This window comes from Onychostoma macrolepis, chromosome 15 (genome assembly GCF_012432095.1).
Source record: "Onychostoma macrolepis isolate SWU-2019 chromosome 15, ASM1243209v1, whole genome shotgun sequence".
In the NCBI taxonomy this organism is placed as follows: Eukaryota; Metazoa; Chordata; class Actinopteri; order Cypriniformes; family Cyprinidae; genus Onychostoma; species Onychostoma macrolepis.
In genome coordinates, this window is record NC_081169.1 from 3,851,254 (window position 1) to 3,863,659 (window position 12,406).

At 34.8% G+C, this 12,406-nt stretch overlaps 1 protein-coding gene across 5 annotated transcripts in view; it reads right to left on the minus strand.

Moving 5' to 3' along the window:
* The window catches only part of ece2b (endothelin converting enzyme 2b), a 79,861-nt gene that overhangs the window by 37,529 nt on the left and 29,926 nt on the right, over positions 1–12,406 (minus strand). Inside the window, exon 1 of one of the 5 annotated variants that reach the window (XM_058799544.1) lies at positions 11,473–11,610. The exons of 2 other annotated variants lie outside the window; for them this stretch is intronic. The gene's annotated coding sequence lies outside the window, so the exon portion shown is untranslated. Of the gene's footprint in view, positions 1–1,237; positions 1,291–11,454; positions 11,611–12,406 lie in introns of those variants that run through there. 2 more of the 5 variants (XM_058799541.1, XM_058799542.1) reach the window with 2 other exon arrangements.

Below are 12,406 nucleotides of genomic sequence, written 5' to 3' on the forward strand. Positions count from 1 at the left end.
ACTTTCATCAGCTAAAAGTCCTCGTCTAAAAGACACACACACACACCACAACTGTTTAGAGCAAGACAAAAGAAAGCACTGGGAGCCCTTTGCAACATGCTTTAAAGTTCAAGCGGAACGCCACACTCAATCACCTCGGCTGTTAGTGTCTCAGCTGAATAAGTGTTGTATCTTCGCAGCCAGATTTGGAGTTTCAGTAAGCTATTCCTCAATGGGCTTTTACAGGAAACCATAAATGAGATTACAAAGACAAAAACTCTGACTCATGGTGATGTGAAACAAATGCACATGCTAAGCCCACACAAACATGCAGTTTAACAACTGCTGATCACTGTCTTGACATTTTCCCGTATATAGTGGAGCGTTTCCTCATAAGCAGTCAATTAACACTTTAGTTGTTAGTCATAGCTTTCCATGCTTCTTTGCAATGCAATGGCCGTGGTTGAGAAGGGGGTGGAGTTTTAGGAGGTCAGAGCCACAAGAATTCCCTCCAGAGGTCTGGACAAGATTCACCAGATTCCTGGGTGGCAGGTCACGGACACTCCTCAGAGGAAGGAAAAACCACCCATGCGTACTAGTACTGAAGTTCCTCTTTCATGTCTACCTGACACATTCATGACATACCATCATGTGAAATTAAGCATTTTTAGTCTCAAAGTTTATGTTGGGAATAGCATACCATACTATACTTATACCATATACTTTGAAATCACTTTTTTTTTCCGCCAAATTCTGATTCATTTCTTTATTTTTCAATTTTTTCCATTCCTTCTGGATTCTTAATTATTATTATTAATAATATTAATATTAATCATTATTTTTATGGATTCCATTTTAATGGTTGAATGCATTTTTAGCAATCAGAAAGCATATCTAATTAATTGAAATTATGAAACTTATATAATTTAACATCAAATTATTAAAATTACATTTTTAGGGCCTTATGAAATGTGTTTTGTTTTTCCCAAATTCAGTTTTTTCATTTTAATGACCATTTATGATAATAAAAATTAGAGTCAAAATACATGGCTGCAAGAGGTGTTAAACATGCAAAGCATATGCAGAATGCAGTGTGCAGTTTCACACAGTATGTATTCCATTTTGAACACAGCCATAGTCTTAAATAATAACAGATATAGAGTGTCATTACAGACTCCAGTCCGGCTCAACAAGCAAACACATTGACCAGCGGTCACAGCAGACCAGATAAAGCCACTGACGGATGACCGAGACTCACCGTTCATCAGCGCAGTAAGACACCAGCAATCCAAAAGCAGAAGTGAACTGGTGCCACTGCTGTGGAACGACTGGAATAAACCATCGACTGGAGGACGGGGGGAGGAAAGCCAATGTTTTGTTAACATGACCCAGAAAGGGCAGGTTGCTACCGTGGGAGAGGGAAAGTTGCTGGGAGTGAGGAACAGATAAACCTCACTTCCGAAAAGGAGACTCCTACCTCGCTTACGTGGGTAAGAGAGAAACACATGCATATGGGGAAGCTGTAAAAATGTCACTGAAGTTACAGTAAACAGTCGTTGTGGCTTGAGCCAATGGTGAACGTCTGGGGATATGGGATAATGTGGGACTCTAACCATGTGAAACCGGGAACAGATCATGGCAAACACTCTTCTGCATTTATTTGTGCTGTATTAGCACTTCTAAAACATTGAAAAGACATGAAGAAAATGAAAGTTTCCAACACATCCCATTTGATTCCAATCAAAATGACTTGAAAGCACATCATATCATAATTATGACTTTTCAGAAGGATTTGAAGTTGGCATAATGCACATTCATTAACAGAATTTATGCTTTGACAATAAAATGCTAAAATCTTGCCAAATATTCTTCATCGGTTCCGTCTCCCTCTCGACGGCCCTCCAGGCTGCCTTTCTACATTTGTTCATTTATCATCCTTCATCTTCTATAAACGTCCTCATTCCAACCTCTCGAGAAACAGCCTGTATGACTCAATAATTTGCTTCTGTTTAGTAAATATTTCTGAAATACATTCATAGTTCACGAATGACCTCACATAGGTTATAAAACCACTGAATTCACAAGCTTACCAGGAAAGGCATTTTTGCTTACACCTTGAAAACATGTTAGTGTATACATCTTAATCATTATTTATATATATATTTTGCAAGGTTAAAACGTATTTTCATCATAAATAATTATCTTTATAAATATCTTATCATATATAAGCTTTTAGGGAAGTTGTAGCACATGACATTTTACAAACATGTAATAAAAAGATCAAATTGTCAGATATTTTAACAGATATATTGACCTGGATGATATCTTAATTACATAACACGTTTCTGCATATTGGTCGCACTACATGATTTTTTTGATCGCACCACATGAATTTGATTTGGTGGATAAGGGTTTTTGATGCATAATATTTTAGCATAAAAAGTTTTGCTTTCAAGAAGATCAGTGGTACCACCCTGACATGTTTTTGGCTTCATCTCCCAAAAATATAAAAGTTAATTCATTATATATCAGTGTTATTTAATATTATTAATATACTATTATAGTATTCATTCATATTTTGAATTTTTTTATTAGTTTTACTTTATTTATATTAAGCTTTTTAACTGATTTGTATTTCTTTAGGTTTCATCATTTTAGTACTTATTTTATTTCATGTATTGTTTTCATATTTTAAGATTTTTTACAATTAAAGAAAAGTATTTGTAATACTTTATTTCCAGTAATATTAATAAATATTTGAAACAGTTTTAGTCAACATTAACAACACTGCGTCATGTAAATGGTGTACTGGAGTCCGTGTTTACATGATGTGCACTGTATTCATTTTTGAATAAATTATCAGATTCAGGGAAAACTAGACGGGAACAAAATCCCAGTGAGGGACCCAAATCCTGCCTTGAGTTTGCAGGCCTGTTCATCGGCCCATGTGTGTATGTGTGAAACACACAGCCACGGCTAAAGGTCAGGCCGTCATACACGTTCTCACTACCCATCCCATCACCATGGCAACAAGCCCCCATCAAACAAACTATCACTAATTAAATCAATATTTTCTGTATCCTTTCACAGGCTATTTGATTGGATAGAGGAGCGGCCAATCAGAAGCGTTCAGCAGGAACAGCTGTGAGGTGGTGTGGGGTCACGAGCAGCCTTTAGTGCACCACGACACAATGACGCACAAAAAATAAACAGCAATATAGAGGTAATAATAAAGAGAGAGAGGACATGCACATGGAGGTTATGAAACCAGCTATAATTGTTATTTATGAAGGCCTTTTTAAAGCCTTGACGCAATGGAGAAAAACAGAAGGTCTCTCTACATCAGCCTTGATACTTTTAAAGGTAAACATGATATATTATCCAAACATACTGTAAACAAGGAGCAAAGAGTACGGTTCCAGTGTTCGGAAAGAGGCTGAAGTTTATTTTCAAGGTCCTTGAATATTTCAATCCAACATAAAAGCTGCACATAAAATCTCTCCATATATGTGACCCTGGACCACAAAACCTTACGTCTTAAGTCGCTGGGGTATACTTGTAGCAATAGCCAAAAATACACTGTATGGGTCAAAATTATAGTTTTTTCTTTTATGCCAAAAATCATTAGGATATTAAGTAAAGATCATATTCCATGAAGGTATTTTGTAAATTTACTACTGTAAATATACCAAAACGTCATTTTTGTTTAGTAATATGCATTGCTAAGAATTAATTTGGACAACTTTAAAGGCGATTTTCTCAATATTTAGATTTTTTTGCACCCTCAGATTCCAGAAAAATTTACACTTAAGACTGGTTTTGTGGTCCAGGGTCACATATGCTCAGATATTACTAAAACAGCTGTCGTGAAAAAAAAAAAATGATACAGTCAGAATTTGGGAAATATACAAATGCGCCAATACTTATGCACATACTGGCCAGTGCAATTAATTAATTATATTAAAATTAAATAAATATTGAGCATTTAAAGAAACATCAACTTTAAATGTTACAAGTGAATTTAGAAATCATGTAAGGTATGAAATATTTATGTTGATTTTGAAATTTGAAAGATTACTTTTGCCAGTATAAATAAATAAATAAATAAAATATTATTCAAATATATAACAGAAAAATATAATTTAAAAAATATATTAAAAAAAGAGTAATATAATAATAGTCAAGTCAAATTTATTTGTAGTGTTGTTCACAATACACATTGTTTATAACAGCTTCATATCTACTTTATAGTAGCATTTGGCAGATTAGATATTTTCTATATAGTATATTTCACTTTACATGAGTATACTGTATGTATGCAGCTAAAATAGGATATACTATATTAGCCAACTTTTCATATATTACTCAGCGATAATGTAGTTTCTACTACTTTTCATCGATAAATGGAACACACAGTTGAGATTTGTGATATTGTACATACATAACATAATAACATCAATATTAATATACTAATTAGCATTTTTAAATATAAAAAATTAGATGACAGTAAATGTATTTTAGGGAATATGACCATCCTTTTTTTTTTTTTTTTGCAACGTACTGTTGAAACCTCAGGTTCTATACAGAAAAAAATAAATAAATAAAATTTCTAACCGTGGCCAGTGCATATTAGACAATCATAAAATACTCTGTTGGAGGTTAACTAATCATAACAGATGCTGTTTACTAGTGGTTCAACAGATCACAAAACTCACGTTTCGGATCATATTGCGATTTTTGAGTCACGGATCAGATCATTTTTCAGATCAGCGAGAAAAAAATTACATTTATATCAATGTAACTTTGCTTTCCTATTATTACTTAAAGCACACTTTAATTACTTCTTCACAGTAAAAACTACTAGCCTTACTAAGAAAGTTCAATCATGATTTAAGGCATAGATAAATACAATATAGCAAAGTTACAAATAGAATAAGGTCTAACAGTTGTATTCAGGATACAGAAATGTAATAATTAAGTGTAAAATAACACTGCATAGTGTTCACTGTATGAATCAAACAGAATAATCTTTGTTACAGTTGTGTTTTGTTGTTTGCTTAACATTAATTACAGACAGCAGCAGGTATTTATAGGCTGCTGTCCCATCTGATTTCTTTCTCAGATGTTTTTATTCACATAATCCACTGTTTATGAGGATGATTGCTGAGATGGGTATTTTGATAATTGTATGCGTGTGTCTGCTCTAGCTCAGGGAGATGTGAAAAATGACTCAATTGGGTGTTTGCGTGTTGTCTGAAATGCGCCTCTGTGTTTGCGCACTTCAGGTGTGTGTGGCTGTGCGCATAGAAAACAGAGCGCGAGTATTGAATTGAGTTCTTTCGCCTCTTCTTGCGTTGTAATGGTTTAAAAATGCTTGACTGTTTAAAAGACAAAACACATACAAGTGACAAACTTTCACTCTATGATGGCTACATTTTGCAGGTTATGCGCAAATTTTAACCCCTATCATTTACATTCAGAAGTCTTAAAGGTACAGTATCCCAAAAAGGTTGATGTAATTCTAAAAGCAAACCGTCATACATGTGTATAAGTTAAAAGGCCAACGAGAAACATATGGCGAGACGGAGAAAAAGAGCAGCCTTGCGAGGGGAAGGGAGAGGTTTTCCCAAGTTCCAGGAGTGGTGCGGCGCTTTCTCTGCGCGGAATGTGATTGTTTGAAGTGGTTTCCTGAGGAGTGTTTTTGAAAGGAAACAGCTCACTGGGGGAAGGCTGGCATAGCCCAACCTCTGCCCCTGAGAGCTAGAAATACCCTCACACTCCTGCCCCGAGAAACCCACCCAAGCCAAAGCCACCTTGAAGAGAGAGAGAGAGAGGGAGGGAGAGATAAAGAGAGAGAGAAAGAGAGAGAGAGAGAGAGAGACAGCTACATAACACACACACACACACACACACACACAGACTAGCGCTGCCACACACGTCCCTGTCGGCCCTCAGAGACCATCTGAGGGAAAGATGAGGTAACAAAGCCTGCTTTACACAGCCAGCATGGGCATTACTCCATCCACACGAGAGGAATACCGAAGAGAGAGGGTGGGAAACAGCGCGAGTCATCGGTCTGCAGTCCCCTAAATGAAGGTGCTCAGACAGTCTGTCGCCGGCAGACGTGGGTGAGGTCCCAGAACAAATAATCACACACACGTACATAATTACATACACAATCTACATTGTCTGAGTTGATAAAATATGAATGCATTTACAGATGAGTGATTACTACAAATATATTTCACGCAACAATAGGGTTGTTTAATTTTGTGGGGGGAAAAAAATAAATGTGATTTTTCAATAAAAACTGTCAGTTAAAACACAAAAATCCAGATTTGCTGTGCTTGTTTGTAGGGCTGCACAATTTGGTGTGTTTTTATGTATCAATATTGCTCCCAAATAATAATATTAATAATAATAGTAGTAGTAGTAGTAATTATTATTGTTGTTGTTTTTCTTATTTTTCTTATTATTATTATTATTAAAAATAAAATACAAAACCTGCAAAAAAATATGCACAATATAAGAAATACCTATCGTAATATTTCACTGCAAAAAATAACACTACTGATAACTATATTTACATCGTAGAATTGTAAAATTACAACACTAGTGTCTTTTTTGTCTAATTTTAACTGTAAAACATAAACAGCCTTAAAACAAGGTTTACATTTACTGGAAAAATGTTGCATGAGATTTTAATTAATTTACAAAGAAACGTTTTGCTTGTTTGTTTTTATGTTTTTTTTTTTTTTCTGCACATTTTAGCATGAATCTAACAAAGTTTAGTGAGTTTTATGCTTAAAACATGCAATAACTACTTGCCAGTTGGCTCAGTTCTACCAAAATAATCTTGTATTTTGGAGGAAGTGAGAGCATTTTCCAGTTTAATCAAGGTTTTGAGGTGTGACCACACACACACACACAATCTGTAAAATCTTAACAGCAAATGGCAGGGCCTAAGTGACCTTGCCTGATCATTTGAGGAAGTGGAATTCCTCTCAGGGTGTGGATTACACAAACAAAACACACTTATGCACGGAAAAACATAGCCTCCCCGAAAGTGGATATTGAGCAGCTGGGAAAGCTCTGATAAATTGGATGACACCAGATCTGTAATTAGGCCAGTGCTCTACAGAGACTTCAACTCACCGACATCACCGACCCAATGTCTTTCTGCTCAGGTGTTAACTTCATGCAATCTTTTTATGGTTCTGTAACAACTGCATGAAGTCAAGAGCTTTTGTCTTACACAAAATGAATGCTATGTCATCATTTAGTCACCTTCATTACAAACCCATAAGACTTTCGTTCATCTTCGAAACACATATGTATATTTGAATCAACTCTGAGAGATTTCTGTCCCTCCACTGAAAGTTCAATCCACCAAAACTTTTAAGCTTCAAAAAGTTCATGAATACATCGTAAAAATAATCCATTTGAATCTGGTTTAAAGTCTTCTGAAGAGACACAATCATTTGATATGATGAACAGATGTAACTGAGACTTTTATTCAAATATAAAACAGATTTAACAAACATACAAAGAGCACATCAAATATGGTCAATGGAAGCTCAACTTTCTTGATGCACAAGAACAAACCTCATTCAGAAGACTTTGATTAAACCACTCAATATGGATTATCATGGAATCATGTGCATTATGGATGTTTTGAAACTTTGGTCAATGAATGAAGGGACAGAAATCTAATTTAATTTAATTAAAAGCATCTTAAAGTGCGTTTCAAAGATTAACACGACTCCATACAGCAATTTATTTTATTTTATTTATTTATTTAAAAAAAAAAAAAAAATTGATGAGGATTTTTGACTATTCAAAAAGAGTCAACAAAATTTTCTAAAATGTTAATAAGTTCATATTTTAATCTATTTACGTAAATATATTTTCTACTAATATTTTTGGCAATTTTTGTATATATTTTTAAATATATTCTAAAAAAAAAAAAAAAAAAAAAAAGATTTTTAAATCCATTCATGTCACATATAAAGAAAAACCTTATGTATTGTCTTTAACACATACAGGTGCATCTCAAAAAATTTGAATATCATGAATATCATTTTTCTGTAACGTATTTCAAAGTGAAACTTTCATATACAGTATTCTAGATTCATTACATGTAAAGTAAAATACTTCAATTTTTTTTTTTTTTATTTTTTTATTTTAATGATTAGAGCTTACATCTTATGAAAGTCAAAAATCCAGTCTCTCAAAATATTAGAATATTTACATTTGAGTTTCATTAAATGACCATCTCTACAGTATAAATTCTGGGTATCTCTTGTTCTTTGAAACCACAATAATGGGGAACACTGCTGACTTGGCAATGATCCAGAAGACAATAACTAACACCCTCCACAAAGAGGGTAAGTCACAGAAGGTCATTACTCACAGGGGTGGTTGTTCACAGAGTGTTGTATCAAAGCATATTAAATGCAAAGTGCAGCCATCTACCAGGAGATTTGGGAGCACTTTATGCTTCCATCTGCTGACAAGCTTTATGGAGATGCTGATTTCCTTTTCCAGCAGGACTTTAGCACCTGCCCACAGTGCCAAAACCACTTCCAAGTGGTTTCCTGACCATGATATTACTGTGCTTGATTGGCCAGCCAACATGCCTGACCTGAACCCCATATAGAATCTATGGGATATTTTCAAGAGAAAGATGAGAAACAGTCGATTCAACAATCCAGACGAGCTGAAGGCTCAATAGTGCTGATCGCTTCCATGCCGCACCTCACTGATGCTGGAGTTTGGTTTGGTTAAAGGAGCCCTGACCAAAGTACTGAGTGCATAAATGAACATACTTTAAAGAACTTTTTTTGATTGATCGTAGGAAATATTCAAATATTTTGAGATAATGGATTTTTGACTTTCATGAGCTGTAAGCTCTAATCATCAAAATTAAAACAAATTTTTTTTGAAATATTTTACTTTACATGTAATGAATCTAGAATATAGGAAAGTTTCACTTTTTGAAATGTTACAGAAAAAAAAATTGAGATGCACCTATATAACACATTTTAGTAAAATTGGTAAGCAATACTTTACAGTATTCCAAACAATTACAGTATTACAATATATTACAAAAAAATAAACATTAATAAATCATTATAAATCTAGTTTTGATCTCTAATCGGCTATTCCATCCACGTTTTCACTTAGTATGAAAATGTATTTTGGAATATTAAAGTATATTGGTATATAAGTAGTTCATAAGTTTGAACTTTTTCATATTCCTTATTCATTCATTCAGTAAGGGACAGAATTGTCATTTTGGTTGCCATTATTGTAATATGTATGCCTGTTTTCTATATTCTCACTGTCTCTGTAATAAAAGCCCAAATGTACTTTTTTAGTGTTTTCACAGAAATCTAAATGAAGTGCAAAGTAAGTTAAACAAATTTATTTTCAGTTACACTCTCAGAACCTCTTTTAATAAAGCCAAAAATCATTGATATGTTTGCTGCTCTTTCTGCTTCATCTTTTGACATATGACTTTAAGGTGTGGCGATTCAGTTGTTATTTTCTAGAATAAAACAATTCTGCATGACTATGTATGAAATTACATTTAAATTCTTAAAAAAAAAAAATGCTAGAAACAAACCCTTTGGTCAATCAACAGACTGACTCCCACCCCAAACTCACACCATCGGCAGTCAGACTGCTAAAAAAAACCCCAAAGAAATGTTTTGGAAGCAACACAGAGTCACAGTCTTGTTCAGGAAGTCAAGCTACCAATAGCTTTCAGTCACTACACATTACACTGAAATAAACCAAAGAGTTTTATCTAAAACATTACACGCTTTAAGCTTACACTTAATTTAGATTTGTTCCTTCCTTTTTGGTAAAGTAACTGTAATGCTACAAATAAAGTGAATGTGAAAGGGTGAGCGGGCGAACGGGAGAGAGTGAGAGAGAAACTGCTGGCCCGAGCTCTCAGTGGTGACACGAAACGGAAGTCAGGGTTCAGCAATCTCCTTTTCCTCTTTTCTTCAATTCATGACCTCTCTCCACACTCCGACAGCGAGACCCGCTCAATAACTCGCACATGCACACACAAACACACACCTGTTATGCAGACAGAGCAAACCACTAATTATCTCTCAGACATATCCTCAGACACTTTACTGCATCCAAACAGTGACTGTTTCTGCTTACCAGGACTGATCAACATCTTTTGTAGGCCTTGGTACAATGAGTCCCAAACATAAGCATAGACTACAACTACAATCAGAGGGAATTGTTAGGCTGAAAAGAAAGTCGCTCAGGCCACTAAACCAAGCCTTCACTTGGGAAAGAGAAACTACAAATGATAACTTATTTTAATATCTCAACTGTTTCTTTAAAAGTAAATCAAATTGAGAGAAAACCGAGACACCCTAAAGTTGTGAAACAACTTCATAGGTCCAGACATGTCACCCATCTACCTTGGTTGACATGTCTGGACCTATGAAGTTCTTTAAAAATACATTTCAAAATGCACTTCATACAGAAAATGACTTGAACACATCCTCTACGATAAACATGTTTGCATGCAGTCATTTCACATTTTCCATGTGGTTCAAAGGAAAAAATGTATAGAAGTCTTAATACAATGCTGAAATTCATTCAAAATGGCATAAGTGGTTTGCAATCATCTTTATAACTGTTTCCTAATAATAAAAAGCAGTGAAGCAATTCCTTTTAAAAATATTATTCATATTTTTAAAAAAAGAAAAAGAAAAAGAAAATCCACTAAATCAAAGTCAATGTGGTATAACCAACATGCAGGAACCCATTTTGAGAAAATCATAAAACAGATGCTCTTTAGACCCCTAATGAGTCCAGATCAATAAGTTTTAAGATATAACTATTACATATTCTGACATTTGTAGATGTTTGTTCAGGTCAAATGGAGTAACCCTAAGAAAATCTCTTGATATTCATGACTCCAAATGTCATGATATTTAAAAAATACATATATAAATAAAATAAAAAATTATATTATATTATATTACACATTTTACATTTTAAAATGTAACTCAATGTTGCTTGCTGTTTAGTGTTTATTCTAATTATCTGTGATATTTCCTAGCAATTTCTGACGAAAACTGTTTCTACACCATTTTTTTCCAGTGTAGATAACTACATAAACATTGACAGATATAACATTTCTAAGAACTTGCCACCTGTTTTAATCTAGATTTTCTTTTAAACTAGATATTTTGGGGGCTCATTGACCCAAATGCTATTTAGACTAGAGACACAATAGGATGTAAATGCTGCATAAGTAGTGTTTGCACCAAATATAAACAGCTACAAATAGCATCTTGTTTTCATTAACTGCAAATGGTGATAAATGCTATTCACACAAAGTGAAAGCAATATGCTGTACTAAAGCTAAACTGTCTGAGCAATAATGGCAGAAACATCACCACAACTATATTGAAACAGCCTGTAGTAAACACATACTTGTGCATATATTCTCACCGTCTCCGTTAAGTCAGCAACGGCTTTTGCACCCGGACAGCAGGAAAACAAAACAATAAATCAATCCCTCATTCAACGGGCCGCATCACACAGAACCGAGAACAAGTACTGTATGTTCCTCACATGCCACAAAGACAAGAAAGACACTGCCTCCCCCTTCTCATTTCCTTTTCTCTTCTCTCTCTGTGGTGGTGGCCTCCGTCACAGAGAGACCATATACAGCGAGCAGAATGCTTTTAGACAGGCGGAGGGACGAATGAGAGCAGATGAATGCGCAGAAAACAACACAAGCAGGGGAGTTTGAAAATCACAGTCAGGAGGGTCTGTGAGAGTAGGAGGGAGTTTGAGACACGAAAAAAGGATGAGAGAGAATCAACGGGGGAGTTTTCTGAAGGGATGATGATAGCAGGAAAAGTAAACCGTTTCGCCTACGAAAAACGCCTGGGGCGGCTGCTTGATTCGTGCAACATCATGACAAAGTAGAGGACAGTTCCTAATAAATTAAAGTATCACCCAGAGAAAGAGAGAAAGTGAGCTGTAAAAAGTGGTTAGTGCACATTGATCCATGCTGCTCATATGGGGAACGTAGGTTCAAATCTCGCTTGCAACATTAATTTATCTTCTGCCAGGTGAAAATAGGAAGTCTACAGAGTCCCTAAAAATACATGGAGATGGTAAAAAATAAAAAGATGGGAATAAAAAATATATTTGAATGATTTAGTGTTCTCTCGCAAAACGTTTCAGTTCACCTGAGAAACTTTTGTGTTTGTGATGGAAATAATATCAGGTGGTTTTGTAATTGAACACAAATGTTCTGCAAGCAAATGCAGATGTTCTTCAAAAAAAAATAAATCTTGTTGGAACGTAATAGTTTTGCGAGAGAACGCCAATGTTTTGTGAGCGAACAACATTTTTCTGGGGAATGCAATACTTT